The sequence below is a fragment of the Vombatus ursinus genome, unplaced genomic scaffold (assembly GCF_900497805.2).
Source record: "Vombatus ursinus unplaced genomic scaffold, bare-nosed wombat genome assembly UNPS02014822.1, whole genome shotgun sequence".
In the NCBI taxonomy this organism is placed as follows: domain Eukaryota; kingdom Metazoa; phylum Chordata; class Mammalia; order Diprotodontia; family Vombatidae; genus Vombatus; species Vombatus ursinus.
In genome coordinates, this window is record NW_020954600.1 from 10504738 (window position 1) to 10519189 (window position 14452).

General features: G+C 39.8%; 1 pseudogene; it reads left to right on the forward strand.

Annotated features, from left to right (window-relative positions):
• The first annotated feature begins 1019 nt into the window (after positions 1-1019).
• The window catches only part of LOC114024666, a 72420-nt pseudogene continuing 58987 nt past the window's right edge, over positions 1020-14452 (forward strand).

Genomic DNA, 14452 nt, shown 5'->3' on the forward strand with positions numbered 1-14452 from the left:
GGAGAATAAGCGAAGGAAAAGAAAGGAAGAGCGTAGCAAGGCCCCCTCCCCCAGACTTCCCTTTTGAGGAGAACATTTCGTCTGCTCCTCCAGCTCCCTCTTGTGGGGCCACGGAGGACACCCCAACCAGACTAGGACGAATGCTTCAGAAGGCAGTGGCAGAAGAAGATATGGACGCCAAGGCATGGCTAGATGCCTGCCCGGTGTTTGAATCCAATGGAGGAAGGACCTGGGCCCCTTTAGAATGGAAGAAATTTAAGGAGTTAAAAGAGGCAGTAAGTACTTATGGGTTGAATCCCCCTATGTCAGGGAATTGATGGCCCTCCTGGCTGATAGTCAGGTACTGACCCCGAATGACTGGAAAACCATTGCTAAGGTATGCCTTAAGCCAGGAGAAATCCTTCAATGGATGACTCTGTTTGCAGATATTGCAAAGAGCTTTGTTAGAGATATGCAGAGTCGCACTCCCCAAGATGACTTTCATAAGATAGTGGGGGCAGGGAAATATGAGAAAAATGAAGATCAGATGTGATATGATGCGACAGTGTATGCAGCTGTCTCCCAATGTGCCCAATGGGTTTTTAGTAGGGTTCAAGCTTTGGGGAAACAAGGGCCCTCCATGACCCAGATTAAACAAGGTCCTGATTTCGTGGCCCACCTACAGGCGGCTGTTGAGAGATCCATGGGCAGGGGAGAAGCCGCCGGCCTCCTTATACAGAGGCTAGCATGGGACAATGCTAATACAAATTGCCAGAAGGCTATGCTTACATTAGATAATGATGCTGGCCTTGAGGAAATGATAAAGAGATGTGAACATGTCGGGTCCAGTGCCAAATGGATGCTCTCGCTGCAGCCTTTTCAAAAGGGCTATCAGAAGTGCTGAAAACAAAAGAGACTAAATTGTGTTATCAATGCGGCAAAGCTGGTCATTTTAAGGTGCAATGCCGCCAGAAACCCGGTAGAGCCCATCCCAAAGTAATTTGTCACAGTTGTAATAAGCCCGGCCATTATGCTAAAGAATGCCGCAAGTCACAGTTGGGAAACGGAGCAAGGGGCCCCTCGAGGGCCCCTCAACAAGCTTACCAGATGGAGGCTCAACCCCCTCAGAATGCGCCTTCGGGGCTGCATCAGGAATATCTCCTACTTCTACCCGGTGGTTCGGACTTCCCCTTCATAGCAAAGGAAATTTCCAAATCGACCCCGGAGATACGACCATAGTACCAGTGACTGGGCTTAATTCTGACCTCCAAGCAGCCCTCGTGGTGGGCCTTTCATTATATATCCCCGTTATTGTCCACACCATGGTTATTGCTCACCAACCCCAGCAACAGATTATAGTAACTAACCCACGTGATTCGGCAGCTTACATAGACAAAGGGGAGGTAGTGGCTCAAGCCCTCCCCCTGTTGGATGGGCACAATAATGATATTAATTGGGTACAACATATAGAACACAGTAAACCATGGGCAACTATCCAAATTAAGGGGTGATCCTTCAAGGGATTATTAGACACAGGAGCTGATCATTCTGTCATCTCACAACTATTTTGGCCCCCATCTTGGCCAGTCCAAGTGGATGCCACAACGATCAACGGGGTTGGAGGGGCTCAACAAGCATGGGTATCAGCAGAGGATCTGCCCTGGCAATTCGCAGATAAGCAAGGGACCATCCGACCCCTAGTGGTTGCTGGTTTGAGGTACAATTTATGGGGAAGGGATATTTTGAAGGCCTGTGGGGCATCTGTTTATATACCACCCCCGCAGGATTTTTAATTGGGGCCGTTGGGCAACAAGAAAAATTTTCTTGTATCAGACCCACTCCTCTAACATGGAGATCTAATAACCCAGTCTGGATACCCCAATGTCCCCTCCCTACAGAGAAAGCCCAGGCTTTACGTGATATAGTGCAGCACCAGTTACAGGTGGGGCACATTGAGCCCACGTCCAGCCCCTGGAACAGCCCAGTGTTTGTAATAAAAAAGAAATCAAGGAAATTTCAAATGTTAATAGACCTCAGGGAGGTTAACGCCACCCTAGAGCCCATGGGAACCCTACAGCCTGGCCTCCCCTCCCCTAATTTAGTGCCTTCTGGATGGCCTGTGACAGTCATAGACATCCAAGATTGTTTTTTCTCTATCCCATTATCCCCAGAAGATAGAAAGAGATTTGCCTTTGCCATACCCACTACCAATAATGCAGGGCCAGATTTAAGATATCAGTGGAAGGTCCTGCCCCAAGGAATGTGCTGCAGCCCCACCTTATGCCAGGCTTATGTGGGGAGAGTGCTGGACCCTATTAGGGACAAATGGCCTAAAGCCACAATACTTCATTATATGGACGATAGCACTAATGAGACACTAGCAAGATTGGTAAAAGAAACCGTCTCTGCACTTACTCATTATGGTCTGGTGGTGGTCCCTGATAAGATCCAACAAAACTACCCACTCACATACTTGGGCCTTCGTATGAAGGCTGTTTCTATTAGCAATCAAATTCCTGAACTACGGCTTGATAAGATAACCACCTTGAATCACTTTCAAAAGTTAGTGGGACAGATCCAATGGCTCCGGGCCCACACACCCATTTCCCCTGCTGTAATGCAGCCCTTATATGATATCTTAAAAGGAAATTTAGATTTGAACTCCCCTCGGGCATGGACTCCTGCTGGTAAGGCAGCAGTGTCCCAAATACTCTCACTTGCTGCCTAGGCCCAGACTGCCAGATGGGACCCCAAAGGTACAATAGAGGTCTCCTTGGTCAATCAACAGAGCCCTTTTTGTGTTATACACCAAGGTCCCAAATTGTTAGAATTTGTATATGCAAAGAAGGCTCACAAGGTGCTGCCAAATTATTATGAGATGTTAGGGGAACTAGCCTTAGCTGCCGTACAAAGTGCTGTCCACTTGTCTGGGCAGCGACCTTTACTTTACTTACCTTTTGAACCTGGACAGTGAGAAGCCATTATGCAAACCTATTGGTCTTGGGCACATTGTTCCCAATGGGCCGAGGTGAGTCCCCATTCCTCCTGCCTGCTCCTCCCCATGCTAGAGCAAATAACCTTAGTACCCCCCCCCAAAGAAAGGTTATGGGAGAACCTGTTCAAGGCCCAAATATTTTCACTGACACTACAAAAAACCGAAAGGCCTCTATTTATCATGAGGCCTCTAAGGAAATAACAGTATTAGAAACCCCCTATGACTCTACCCAGAAAAATGAGCTCTTTGCCATCCTCCATGCTTGCTATAAATATCCTGAGCCCATAAACATAATCTCTGATAGTCAATATGCAGTAAAGGTTCTTAGATGCATAGAGGATGCTGTCCTCCAACCTCATAATTCCACCATATCCTTTCTCCTGAGTGAGCTACAGCAAATTTTGTTGCAGTGAAACAACCCCCTCTATATTCTCCATGTTTATTCTCATCAGTCCACCTCAGGAGACATTTTTGAGGGCAATGATGTAGTGGATTGTGCTTTACAGTGCTCCCTACTGCCAGTCCTCACCCCTCCTGAACAAGCCCATGAATTTTTACACCTACCCGAGAGTTCCCTGAGACGCTGTATGGTTTAACTCGTGAACAGGCTCAACAAATTGTGAGGCGATGTGTGCGCTGTGTTTCTTTCCTCCCCCCTCCACCTAGAAAGGGGATTAACCCACGTGGTCTTTTTCCCAATGACTTGTGGCAAATGGATGTTACTCACCTTGGCCATGTCGCTATCCATGTCTGCATTGATACCTTTTCCAAATTTATGATGGCCACTGTATCTAGTAAGGAGAACACCCCATCAGTTATTAAGCATCTGTACCATTGCTTCGCTTCTGTGGGGATCCCTCACGTCATTAAAACTGACAACGGGCCTGCCTACTTATCTGCACAAATGACTGCCTTCTTTACGTCCTTTGGCATTAAGCATGTTACAGGGATCCCCTATAACCCCACAGGTCAGGCTATTGTTGGGCGAGCCGATCGTACCTTGAAAACCAGCCTCAATAAACAAAAAGGGGGAGTAGGAGGTCGGGGCTCCAGGCGGTGGCCTACCCAAGCAGACGTGGATAAAGCTTTATATACATACAATTTTCTCTGTCTAGATAGAGACACGGGCCTATCCCCCAGCATGCTACAGCTAATAATACCACCCACTTGCAATTCAACTGGCCCCTTAAAAACAGCACTACATGCACCATCCCTTAACCAGAAAGTCCTCTGGAAGGATGATGAGGGAAACTGGCAAGGCCCATCCGTAGTGTTGTGGAGAGGACCGGGGTATTTATGTCTTACAGATCCTGATGACCGGAGCCACTGGGTACCAGAAAGAAGAACAAAACGAGTTGAAGAAGCCCCGGGAGAGACAACAAGGACGGGAGAAGAAACACAGTCAACAGAAAATTCAGAGAGAGCAGAAAGAAAAGACAGTTAGGATGACTAAACTAAGTAAACTGTTTTCATTTTTTGCGTGATCAGGACTTTGCCACAGGTTGTGTCAGCTCCAGTGCCCTGGGCACCCCTGTCCAAGGCCACACTGCAGCAACAGGAGGAGGCGGGAGTGGAGAGATGGATCCTGGTAGAAGGTGCTCAAAGACAAGTCCTGACATGGGAAGAGGCTACTCCTGAGATCATCTTACAGGGCAGCTGGACCCTGAACTCCACATTACTTATATAGCGGACAGCAATTGCTTGCCTCACAAATAGAGGAGCTGGCCAATAAATTCGCCCACGCCCTCCAAGTGCAGGCTGATATTGATCAGCAGCTGGAGGAGCAGATTCATAAAATAGCATTGGCTACCCAGGACATTGGGAATGAACTTATGTGGCTGGAATTGAAACAGTAGTTGCCATGCGATGGCCAACATCGATCCATTTGTGTAACACCCTTAAACCATAATGCCACTTGCGACGCCCTTTCACAAAGCATAAATGACACTCTCCAGGCTTTGCAGGTGTTAATTAGACTGGCGTGGAACATATCTGACACTTGGCACCAGCACAAGACTGATGATATTGTTCATCACCTTAGCGATTGGATTAAGCATACCTCTTTCCCCATTCCCTCCCTTATAACCCATTGGGCATTTATAGCTCTTTTTGCATTTATACTGTTATTGTTACTACCCACTATATTAGGATGTTTCCTTAGGATTCTTAGAGGTTCAATAGAGGCACTCAAAACCGAGGCCCTAGTATTGAGACCCCGTCTCCGCCCCCTCAATTAAACAAAAAAGGGGAATTGTGAGGGATTGTCTGATGTTGGCTACGTGCCACGTGGGGGTTGTGGCAAGATGGGGCAGGGACAAGATATTAGGAAGTAACCGGAGCTTACGCTCCCGAGGCAGGGGGCTGCGCCATGTGGAGTTGTGGTGAACTGGGGTAGGAACAGGATACGGGGAAGTAACCGAAGCTCATGCTCCCGAGGCAGGGGTCTGTGCCACATGGGAGTGGGATGGCAGAGAACGAGCTCCCTTTGTCTAGTCCTCTCCCTAGGTGCAGCGCTAACCCCAGACGTCTCCGTCAGGTATCTAGGCCTAGCATCCTTTGTCACGTCCTTTCCCTTGGTGCAGTGCTAACCCCAAACATCCCCTTCTGGTGTCTGATCCTACAACCAATCACTAGTAGGCGGGCTGAGGAGGAGGGGCTAGGAAGGTGTATAGGGGTGGTAGGGGTCGGAGCTCGCTCTCTTGCTCTTGCTCCTGTTCTTGCTTTCCTGCTTGGCCTTGCTGTGATGGCCTCTGAATAAAGTTCGAGTGCTTGCACCTACCGATCGGCTTGTCTCTACGCTTATCCAGGTGGGCTCCGAAGACTGGTAAGTATGACCCTGGCAGCCTGCTCCCGTTAGAAGGAGAGTGCACAGCCCAACTGGCACAATAGGTTGAAGCAGGATATTTTAGATGAAATGAGAAAAGAATTAATAAAACTAAAAGAAGAGCTCATTGAAACATTCAGACAGGAACTCAGCAAATCAAATACTTCATTAAAAAAGTAAAACTAAGGATAGGACTTTGACAGGAAAACATTAATTACTTGTATCTTAGGTAATTTCATGGGCCTGAGTTTCACATTATCTAGCTATCCCTGTAGAACTCAAAAAGTTCAATCACTGAATTTGGGAATCATTACATCCATGTCCCTACTGTAATACAGAGTACAAACATCCAGATAGGTGCAGGAAAGGGAGAAGTTTGCCCATCTTCCCTGGAAACTGAAAATATAGTTATTTTCCTAGGTATAGGAGTAATTTTTGGAGTAGAAAAGAGCTGAAAGGAGAGTGGGCGCCCACTGAAGAATGGATGAACAAAATGGGTGGGAGGCTGAACCCTCTTTTTATCTCTCAGGACCACCAGGGACATCAGTGACAAGAGGCAAAAGGGAAATGCACCATTAATGGAAGATAGAAATGTGAATCCCTCCAAACCTCAAAGTTGGTAGGCTCTGATCTTACCCATCCAGAAGCTCTATATTATGGAGACACAGCAGGAGAAATCATCCCTGCTGAGCTTTGAAGAATTTACAAAATGTTTCCAAGAAAGTTTTGGTCCTATCAACCCTACCTGCTCCCTTCTCATCCTCCCTGCTGTTCTCCAAAGTATCCATCTCCCCTAAGACTCCTCTCCAGCTGGGCTGGTGGCCCAGTAGATAGAGTGCTAGGCCTGGAGTCAGGAAGGTTCATCTCACTGAGTTCAAATCTGACCTCAGACACTTACCAGCTGTGTGACAATGGGCAATTCACTTAACTATTTATCTCAGTTTCCTCATCTGTAAAATGAGCTGCAGAAGGAAATGGCAAACTTCTTCAGTATCTTTGCCAAGAAAACCCCAAATGGAGTCACAGAGAGTTGGACACAATTGAAAAATAATTCAACAACAAACATGAAATCATGCAAAAATTATTTCCATATTAGCCATTTTACAAAAACGCAAGAAAAATAAAGTGAAAAAAATTATCTTCAAATGTAAGAATATTTCTGCAATTCCAATTCATCTATGTTGAAAATAGAGTTCCCTCTTTTATGCTACAATTGATATTAATAATCAACATTTGTACAGATAAGTAAATATAAAGTAATTCAAAATAACTACAAAATTATTGAAAGAGAGGAGAGAATCCTAAATGTTAGGGATCAAGTTCCAAAGGCCAATAAAAATCAGTTTCTTTATATTTTCAAGTCACTAATTCATCCTAGCAAAAAAACATTCCTCATAAATCCAGTGTGTAAAGTATTTTGTTAGGAAAGGGATGTCTTCAATTATATGCAATTACAATGTTTTACTTTGTCTTCTGTGGCCACACAGGTGACACTCATATTGATTAAATATTTTACCTCATTGCTAGAGTTTTATGTGTGTGTGTGTGTGTGCCTGTTTAAACAATAGTACTAATTTCCTTTAAAAGACAGTTCTAATAATGAATCTTTCTGTCTCTACCTCTCAAGGCAAAGGTTTATAGATGAAAAAGATCCTCCATTATTTTTTCCAGGTAGAGTTTACAGAATCATAGATCATAGGATCATAGAACTGAACCTGGAAATGGTTTTCAAAGGCCACCTAATTCAATGCCTTCATTTTGCAAATGTGGAAATTGAAGTTTGATAATAAGGTTCACATGATTTGACCAAAGTCACACATGTCTTACATGGCTTGAGAGAGAACAAAGCTCTTTTACCACTCTGCAATACAGGAATTACTACATTGTAGGTTTAGGACATTTCATCCTTCTAGCCTCTGGCCAGAAAACAAATAGTTCTTAAGTTGAGATGGGCCTTATACATGATACAGCACAATTCCCTCATTTTACGCATGACAAAAATGTGGTTAAGTGAAGCATATTGTCTAAGGTCACACAAAGAAAAAAAAATAGAACAAGGATCATAACCAAAGTTCTCTAACTCTCAATCAAATGTACTTTCTACTACGTCCATCATGCTACCTCCTGAATCAGCAACAGAGGGGAAACAACTTGGTTTCCATCACTGTTATTGTTGAATGAGCCTTAGAGCTAGTCGATATAAGAGCCAGGGTTTGAATCATATCTTCTTGATCCAAGGTTCCTTCAATTAGAACAAACTGTCTTTCAATGGCAAAACAACATTAATCAGATAGCTTCAATTAACTTCACACTGACAACTGGATTTGGTACAATAAATGCAAAAGGTACTCAATAATATTTGTTTAATTTGATTGACTGGAATGATCAATGGTTTCACTTAGGTATTCTGCTCTTAGGGCAGCTGGGGGCATGATGAATAGAGTACTAGGCCTGGAGTCAGGAAAACTTGAGTTCAAATCAAACCTCAGATATTTACTAACTGTATGACCATGAGCAAAACACTTAACCCTATTTATCTCAGTTTCTTTCTTTGTAAAATTAGCTGGAAAAGGAAATGGCAAACCACTCCAGTATTTTTGCCAAGAAAACCCTAAATGAGGTCACAGACAGCTAGATGTGACTGAACAATAGCATTTTGTTCTCATGTAGACATAGTATAAAATAATGAAGATATTATACTTCAATGAATTTGCTACATCACTAATATAGGTATTCCCCCAAATGGTGCTGGAGACAAATTACTACTCATACACATATTTCCAACCTCTGTGATTCTTATTCATATTCCCTATTAAAGCACCCATAAAAAATACAGACAGCATGCTAGAATCCTTCCTCCAGATCTTTGAATATTTTGCGAGTACATGGATAGTAAGCACATTGCAAAGCAGCAGTTTTCCATAATTTAATGCATCATTTTTACTATATGGCTGTCCTACAACCTTTTCTACTCACGCCTTCTAATTCAGTATCTATTCATGCATATGTTGGCTCCCCCATTACTATGTAATTTCCTTGAGGGCAAGAACTATTTCACTTTTGTCTTTTCATTCCTAGTGATCAGTACAGTGCCTCATACATGATAGTCACTTAATTAACATTACTTAGTTATTGTTTGATTGATGTCATATAATGTTACTTGTTGTACAGCAATCATCATATAATGTCTTGCAGCCCACTTGTGGCCATTAACATATCTCTCCACTGCCTCTTAGGACATTTGCAAGTGTAATTCTTCATAATAATATTTAATTCCACTATATTACTGGGGAAAATGGGAAGTGATAGGCCCATGATTCCATCATTTTAGGGAACTTCTGGGACAGAAACTCTCTTCAATGATGAAGTTTGGAAACTTGTCTTCCTCTTAAAGGTTTAAAGATGCTAAATATTCTAATAAACTTGGACATGTTTTCAATGTATTTTTAATCCACATGCCATCTACATATTTAGAAGCTTGCAGAAATTTATTTATTCTTAATTGAACATTGAACAGGAGGAAAATAAAATCATTACAATCAGTTTCAGAATACAACTCCCTTAAAATGAGTTCTTCAAAAGAAACTACTTGAAAAGTTTTAGACATGTGTACAAGACAAAATAAAATACTAGACTTAAGTCCCATTTCCATAAACCCTTTCTACCATTTGTTTCTTCCTATTCTCTTTCCAACTTATCTATCTCCTTTCCTACTTTTGCATCAGTTATGGACATTTCAAGTTACATTAAAATAATCATAACCTCAGTTGTGTCTACAGGTAACTAAAAGTCTGAATGATATTCAAGTGATATGTCCCATGTGTAGGGGACTAGAATATTTGCAGTACTAGATAGTATCGATTGACCGTCCTATCCACAGGTTGCTGAATGTTAAGATTGGGTTCAAAATATAGATGGCAGAATCTCATGATCATATTGTAACTTGTTCTGATATAATACAATTGACCTTGTGGGCACAAATTCAATTAATTCTACTTAAATATTAGTAGTTTTGGTATAGATAGGAGTCAGTAACTTTCAAAGCACAAATAGGCCCATCAAATTCCAAGCAAACATTTTCTATGTTGCAGTCACTGTGCTGGGCACATAGGATACAAATATAAAGAATTAAACAATCCATGCTATCAAAGAGCTTCTATTTTAGCATGTGAAATACACCAATAGAAAGAAATGATTGGAATCAATGTACCGCTTTTTTTCACCTGGTTCATAGAATAAGGAACTCTGGTTAATAGACTGTGGTTGTTTCATACTGTGCTTTTAGTTTAATTTCCCTCTTCATATCATAGAATATATGTAATATCTTCCAAAGCATCAAAGGCAAAATGAATATACTAAAATAATGTATAGATATGCACATATATAAGGGTATGTACGTGTGTATGTATAATTTTTTTTTTCTGAAGGTCTGAGATAAATCATTATTCTTCTTCACAGTACATAGTGATTTTCTTGTCCATTTGCTCCCATTCTATGTCCTTTGTCTATCATATAGTTAGGACTGTAGAGTGCTTGATCACATCTCTTTTATTGTGCAGTCATATGTACATGCTATGACTCAAGCATACTGTCCTTTAGACCTTTGTCCTTGAGCCAATGTCAACAATAAAATAGCAAGAAAAATGGGATATGCAGAGACTCATACCTATAATGTCAAACACCATATTTTATAGAACCATTGACATCAGTCAGGAGATCTTACCTTGAGCAAACTATTTTAGCCTCTCTAAACCTCAGTTTTCTCATATCAGTAAAATTTGGTTACCTCACATGCAAGGTATAAGGAACAGATTAGCTAATGTATATAAATATCTTTGTCATCATAAAAGGATATATTAATGTTATTTCAGACCTGTTGATGGTTCTAGTTTAATATTATGGCTATTGTGTGAGTCTAGTACTCTCCTGAATATTTCAAACAGGGTTTCAATTAAGGCATATGAAGAAGGCCCTCGAATGTGAAGAGGGCTGTTTGCTTTCTTTACAGCCTGAGTGAAGTCAATTATAACTTAGCAAAAGTGAGTGCCTCTAGGAACAGAATGTATTAGGAAGAGATTTTTTTAATCAACTTCTTAGTTGAAAAATGTTTGATTGTGAGAGGTCTTATGAATTTGAAAAAGGGAAATCATTCTAAATTCCCCCCCCAGAACAAATTGTTTCATAGCTATTATGCTATGACTATTAAAAAGAAATGCCATTGGAAATATCCAGCATGTTTAGTACTTATTAAAAGCATCTTTATTGCTTAATAAATCCCCTTTCCCTTGGTGGTTAGTGATTAGTTCCTTTTTGAGAGTTTGTTTTTAAAAAGAGGATCTCCATTTTAAGCTATTTGTTTATGTATTATGTAGAAGACTGTTTGGGTTAATTCCCTTTGGTGGTTGGTAAGCTTATGGTTAATTTGCAGTAGGTAAAACAAATGACTTAAAAATGCTTAAACCCACAATTAACAGTTCTAGCTAAAATTTAATATTCTGAGCTCAGGACATCCTCTAGATTGATTCTATCCCTATTTCCTTCATTCCCTAAACATTAGGATGCTCCAATAGCATCCTTTGTTGATGCCTCATGATGGTGTGGTGGTAACCCTGGATTCCCAAAGGTCATTGCAATCAAAACTTTAACTAGAGTGGGATTTCTGGAGCTTTCTCTCATGGTGCTGAGAGAGTTCTGCTAGTACTCAAGCAGAATGGAATAAACAGAGCTCATGTCATAGCTAGCAAAAATAAAGAATAGGAACTAGTCCTGTGATTTCAATGATATATAGAATTCCAGGATGGGGAATCTCTATATACCAATATATGTCACAGTCTCCACAGAAATGTGTCATCTTAGAGAGCTGTCTAGAACACTGATAGGTTTAGCTATGAGGAGGCAGCCAGGTGGCACAGTGAATACACACTGGGCCTGGAGCCAGGAAGATCTGAGTTCAAATCAAGCCACAGAAGCTTTATTAGCTGTGTGATTTTGTACAAGTCACTTAACCTCTAAAGCCTCTGTTTCCTAAACTGTAAAATAAGGATACTAATAGGACCTACCTCCAAGGCTTATTGTGAGGATCAAGTCAGATAATATTTATAAAGTGCCTGGCACCTAGTAGGCATAGATCCTTTTTCCCTTTTTTATCTCTCTGGGATCTTCAACTAGTAATGGTATTTCTGGGTGAAAGGGTATGCACAGTTTTATAGCCCTTTGAGCAGTGATCCAAATTGTTCTCCAGAATGGTTTGACCATTTCACAACTCCACCATCAATGCATTAGAGTAGCCAATCTGATATGTATGACATGGTACCTCAGAGTTGTTTTAGTTTACATTTTTCTAATTATTACTGGTTTGGGACTTTTTTGACTAAAAATAGTGCTGATATTTTCTGAATATTGCTTGTTCCTGTCCTTTGACCCTTTTTCTATTGGAGAATGGCTCTTATTTTTATAGATTTGGCTTAGTTCCCTACATATTTGAGAAATGTGACTTTCATCAGAGAAATTTACTGTTTAAAAAAAAAAAAACTATTCCGCAGTCTCCTGCTTTCTCAGTTTGAGTACACTGATTTTGTTTGGGCAAAAAATGTCTAATTTCTTGCAATGAAAAGTATATATTTTATATCCTATGAACTTCTGTATATCTTATTTCTTCATAAATTTTCCCTTATCCTTAGACTTGACAGATACTTCTTTTCCATGCTCTCTTAATTCACTTAAAATATTAACCTTTATGTCTAAATCATGTACCTATTTTGACTTTATCTTAGTATACAATGTGAGATGTTGGTCTTATACTAGTTTCTGTCACACTGTTTTCAAGTTTTCCAGCAGTTTGTGAGGAATAGTGAGTTTTTTTTTCTCCAAAATCTTGGATCTTTGGGTTTATCAAACACTAGATTTTTGTGGTCATTTATTTCTGTATAAAATATACCAAATTTATTTCCACTGATCCACTACTCTATCTCTAATGCAATACCAGATTGTTTTGCTGATTACCACTTTGTAGTACCCTGGAAATTTTGTACTGCTAAGCTGCTTTTTTAACTTTTTTTCATTGATTCCCTTGATATTCTTGATCTTTGTTCTTCTAGATTAATTTTGTAATTTTTTCTAGCACTATAAAATAATTCTTTGGTAGTTTAATTGATATGCCAGTGGGTAATTAAATTAAGTAGAATTGTCATTTTTATTATATTTGACCATTCTACCTGTGAGCAATAAATGTTTTTCCAACTCTTTACCTCTATTTTGATTAATATGAAAAGTATTTTGTAATTGTGTTCATGTAGCTCATGGATGTATTTTGTCAGGTAGACTCTCAAGCATTTTATACTGTCTTCAGTTATTTTAATGGAATTTCTTTTTCCATTACTTTCTGTGGAATTAGTTGGTAATATGTAGAAATACTGATGATTTATATGGATTTATTTTATACTCTGCAGCTTCAGTGAAATTGTTCATTGTTGCAACTAGTCTTACAGTTGATTTTCCAGGTTTCTCTAAGTATATCATCATATCATCTGCAAATAGGAATAATTATGTATCCTCATTGCTTATTCTCATTTCTTCAATTTCTTTTGCTTGTCTTATTGCAATAGCTAGCATTTGTAGTACAATCTTGAATAATAATAATAATGATAATGGATATTCTTGCTTTACTTTTGATCTTATTGGGAAGACTTCTAGTTTATTCCAATTATAGATAATATTTCTTCTTGGTTTTATATTAATTCCATTTATTATTTCAAGAAAAGCTCCATTTTTCCTATATTTTCCAGCATTTAAAAAATGGGGCGTTGGATTTTGTCAAAAGTTTTTTCTGCATCTGTTGAGTTTATTATATGATTTTTTTATTGGTATGATCAATTATGTATATAGTTTTTCTCAATATTAAACCAACCCTACATTTCTGGTATAAATCCAACCTGATCATATTGTATCTTTGTCACATATTGCTGTAATCTCCTTGCTAGTATTTTATTTAAATTTTTATCAATGTTCATTAGGGAAATTGTTCTATAGTTTTCTTTCACTGTTTTTATTCTTTCTCATTTACCTATCAAAGTCATATTTGTGCATCATTGGTCAAATTGTGAACTGATCCAACCATTCTGGAGAGTAACTTGGAAATATGTCAAAATGGCAATCAAACTATGCTGCCCTTTGATCCAGCAATACCACTACTATGTCTGTTTTTCAAAGAGATAATAAAAATGGGAAAAGGACACACATATACAAAAAGATTTACAGCAGCTCTTTTTGTGGAGGAAAAAAGTGGAAATTGAGGGGATGCCCATCAATTGGGAATGGCTGAACAAGTTGTGGTCTATGAATATTATGGAATACTATTGTGCTATAAGAAATGATAAGCAGGTGTATTTCAGAAAAATATGGAAAGACTTTTATAAACTGATGCAAAGTGAAATGAACAGAACCAGGAAAACATTGTACACAGTAACAGTAATATTGTGTAATAATCAATTATGAATGACTTAGCTCCTCTTAGCAATATGATGATCCAAAACAAAATGCTATCCACATCCAGAGAAAGAACTGATGGACTCTGAAAGCAGATGAAATTATACTATTCTCAATTTGTGTGTGTGTGTGTGTGTGTGTGTGTGTGTTTCCTTTTGGTCTGTATCTTC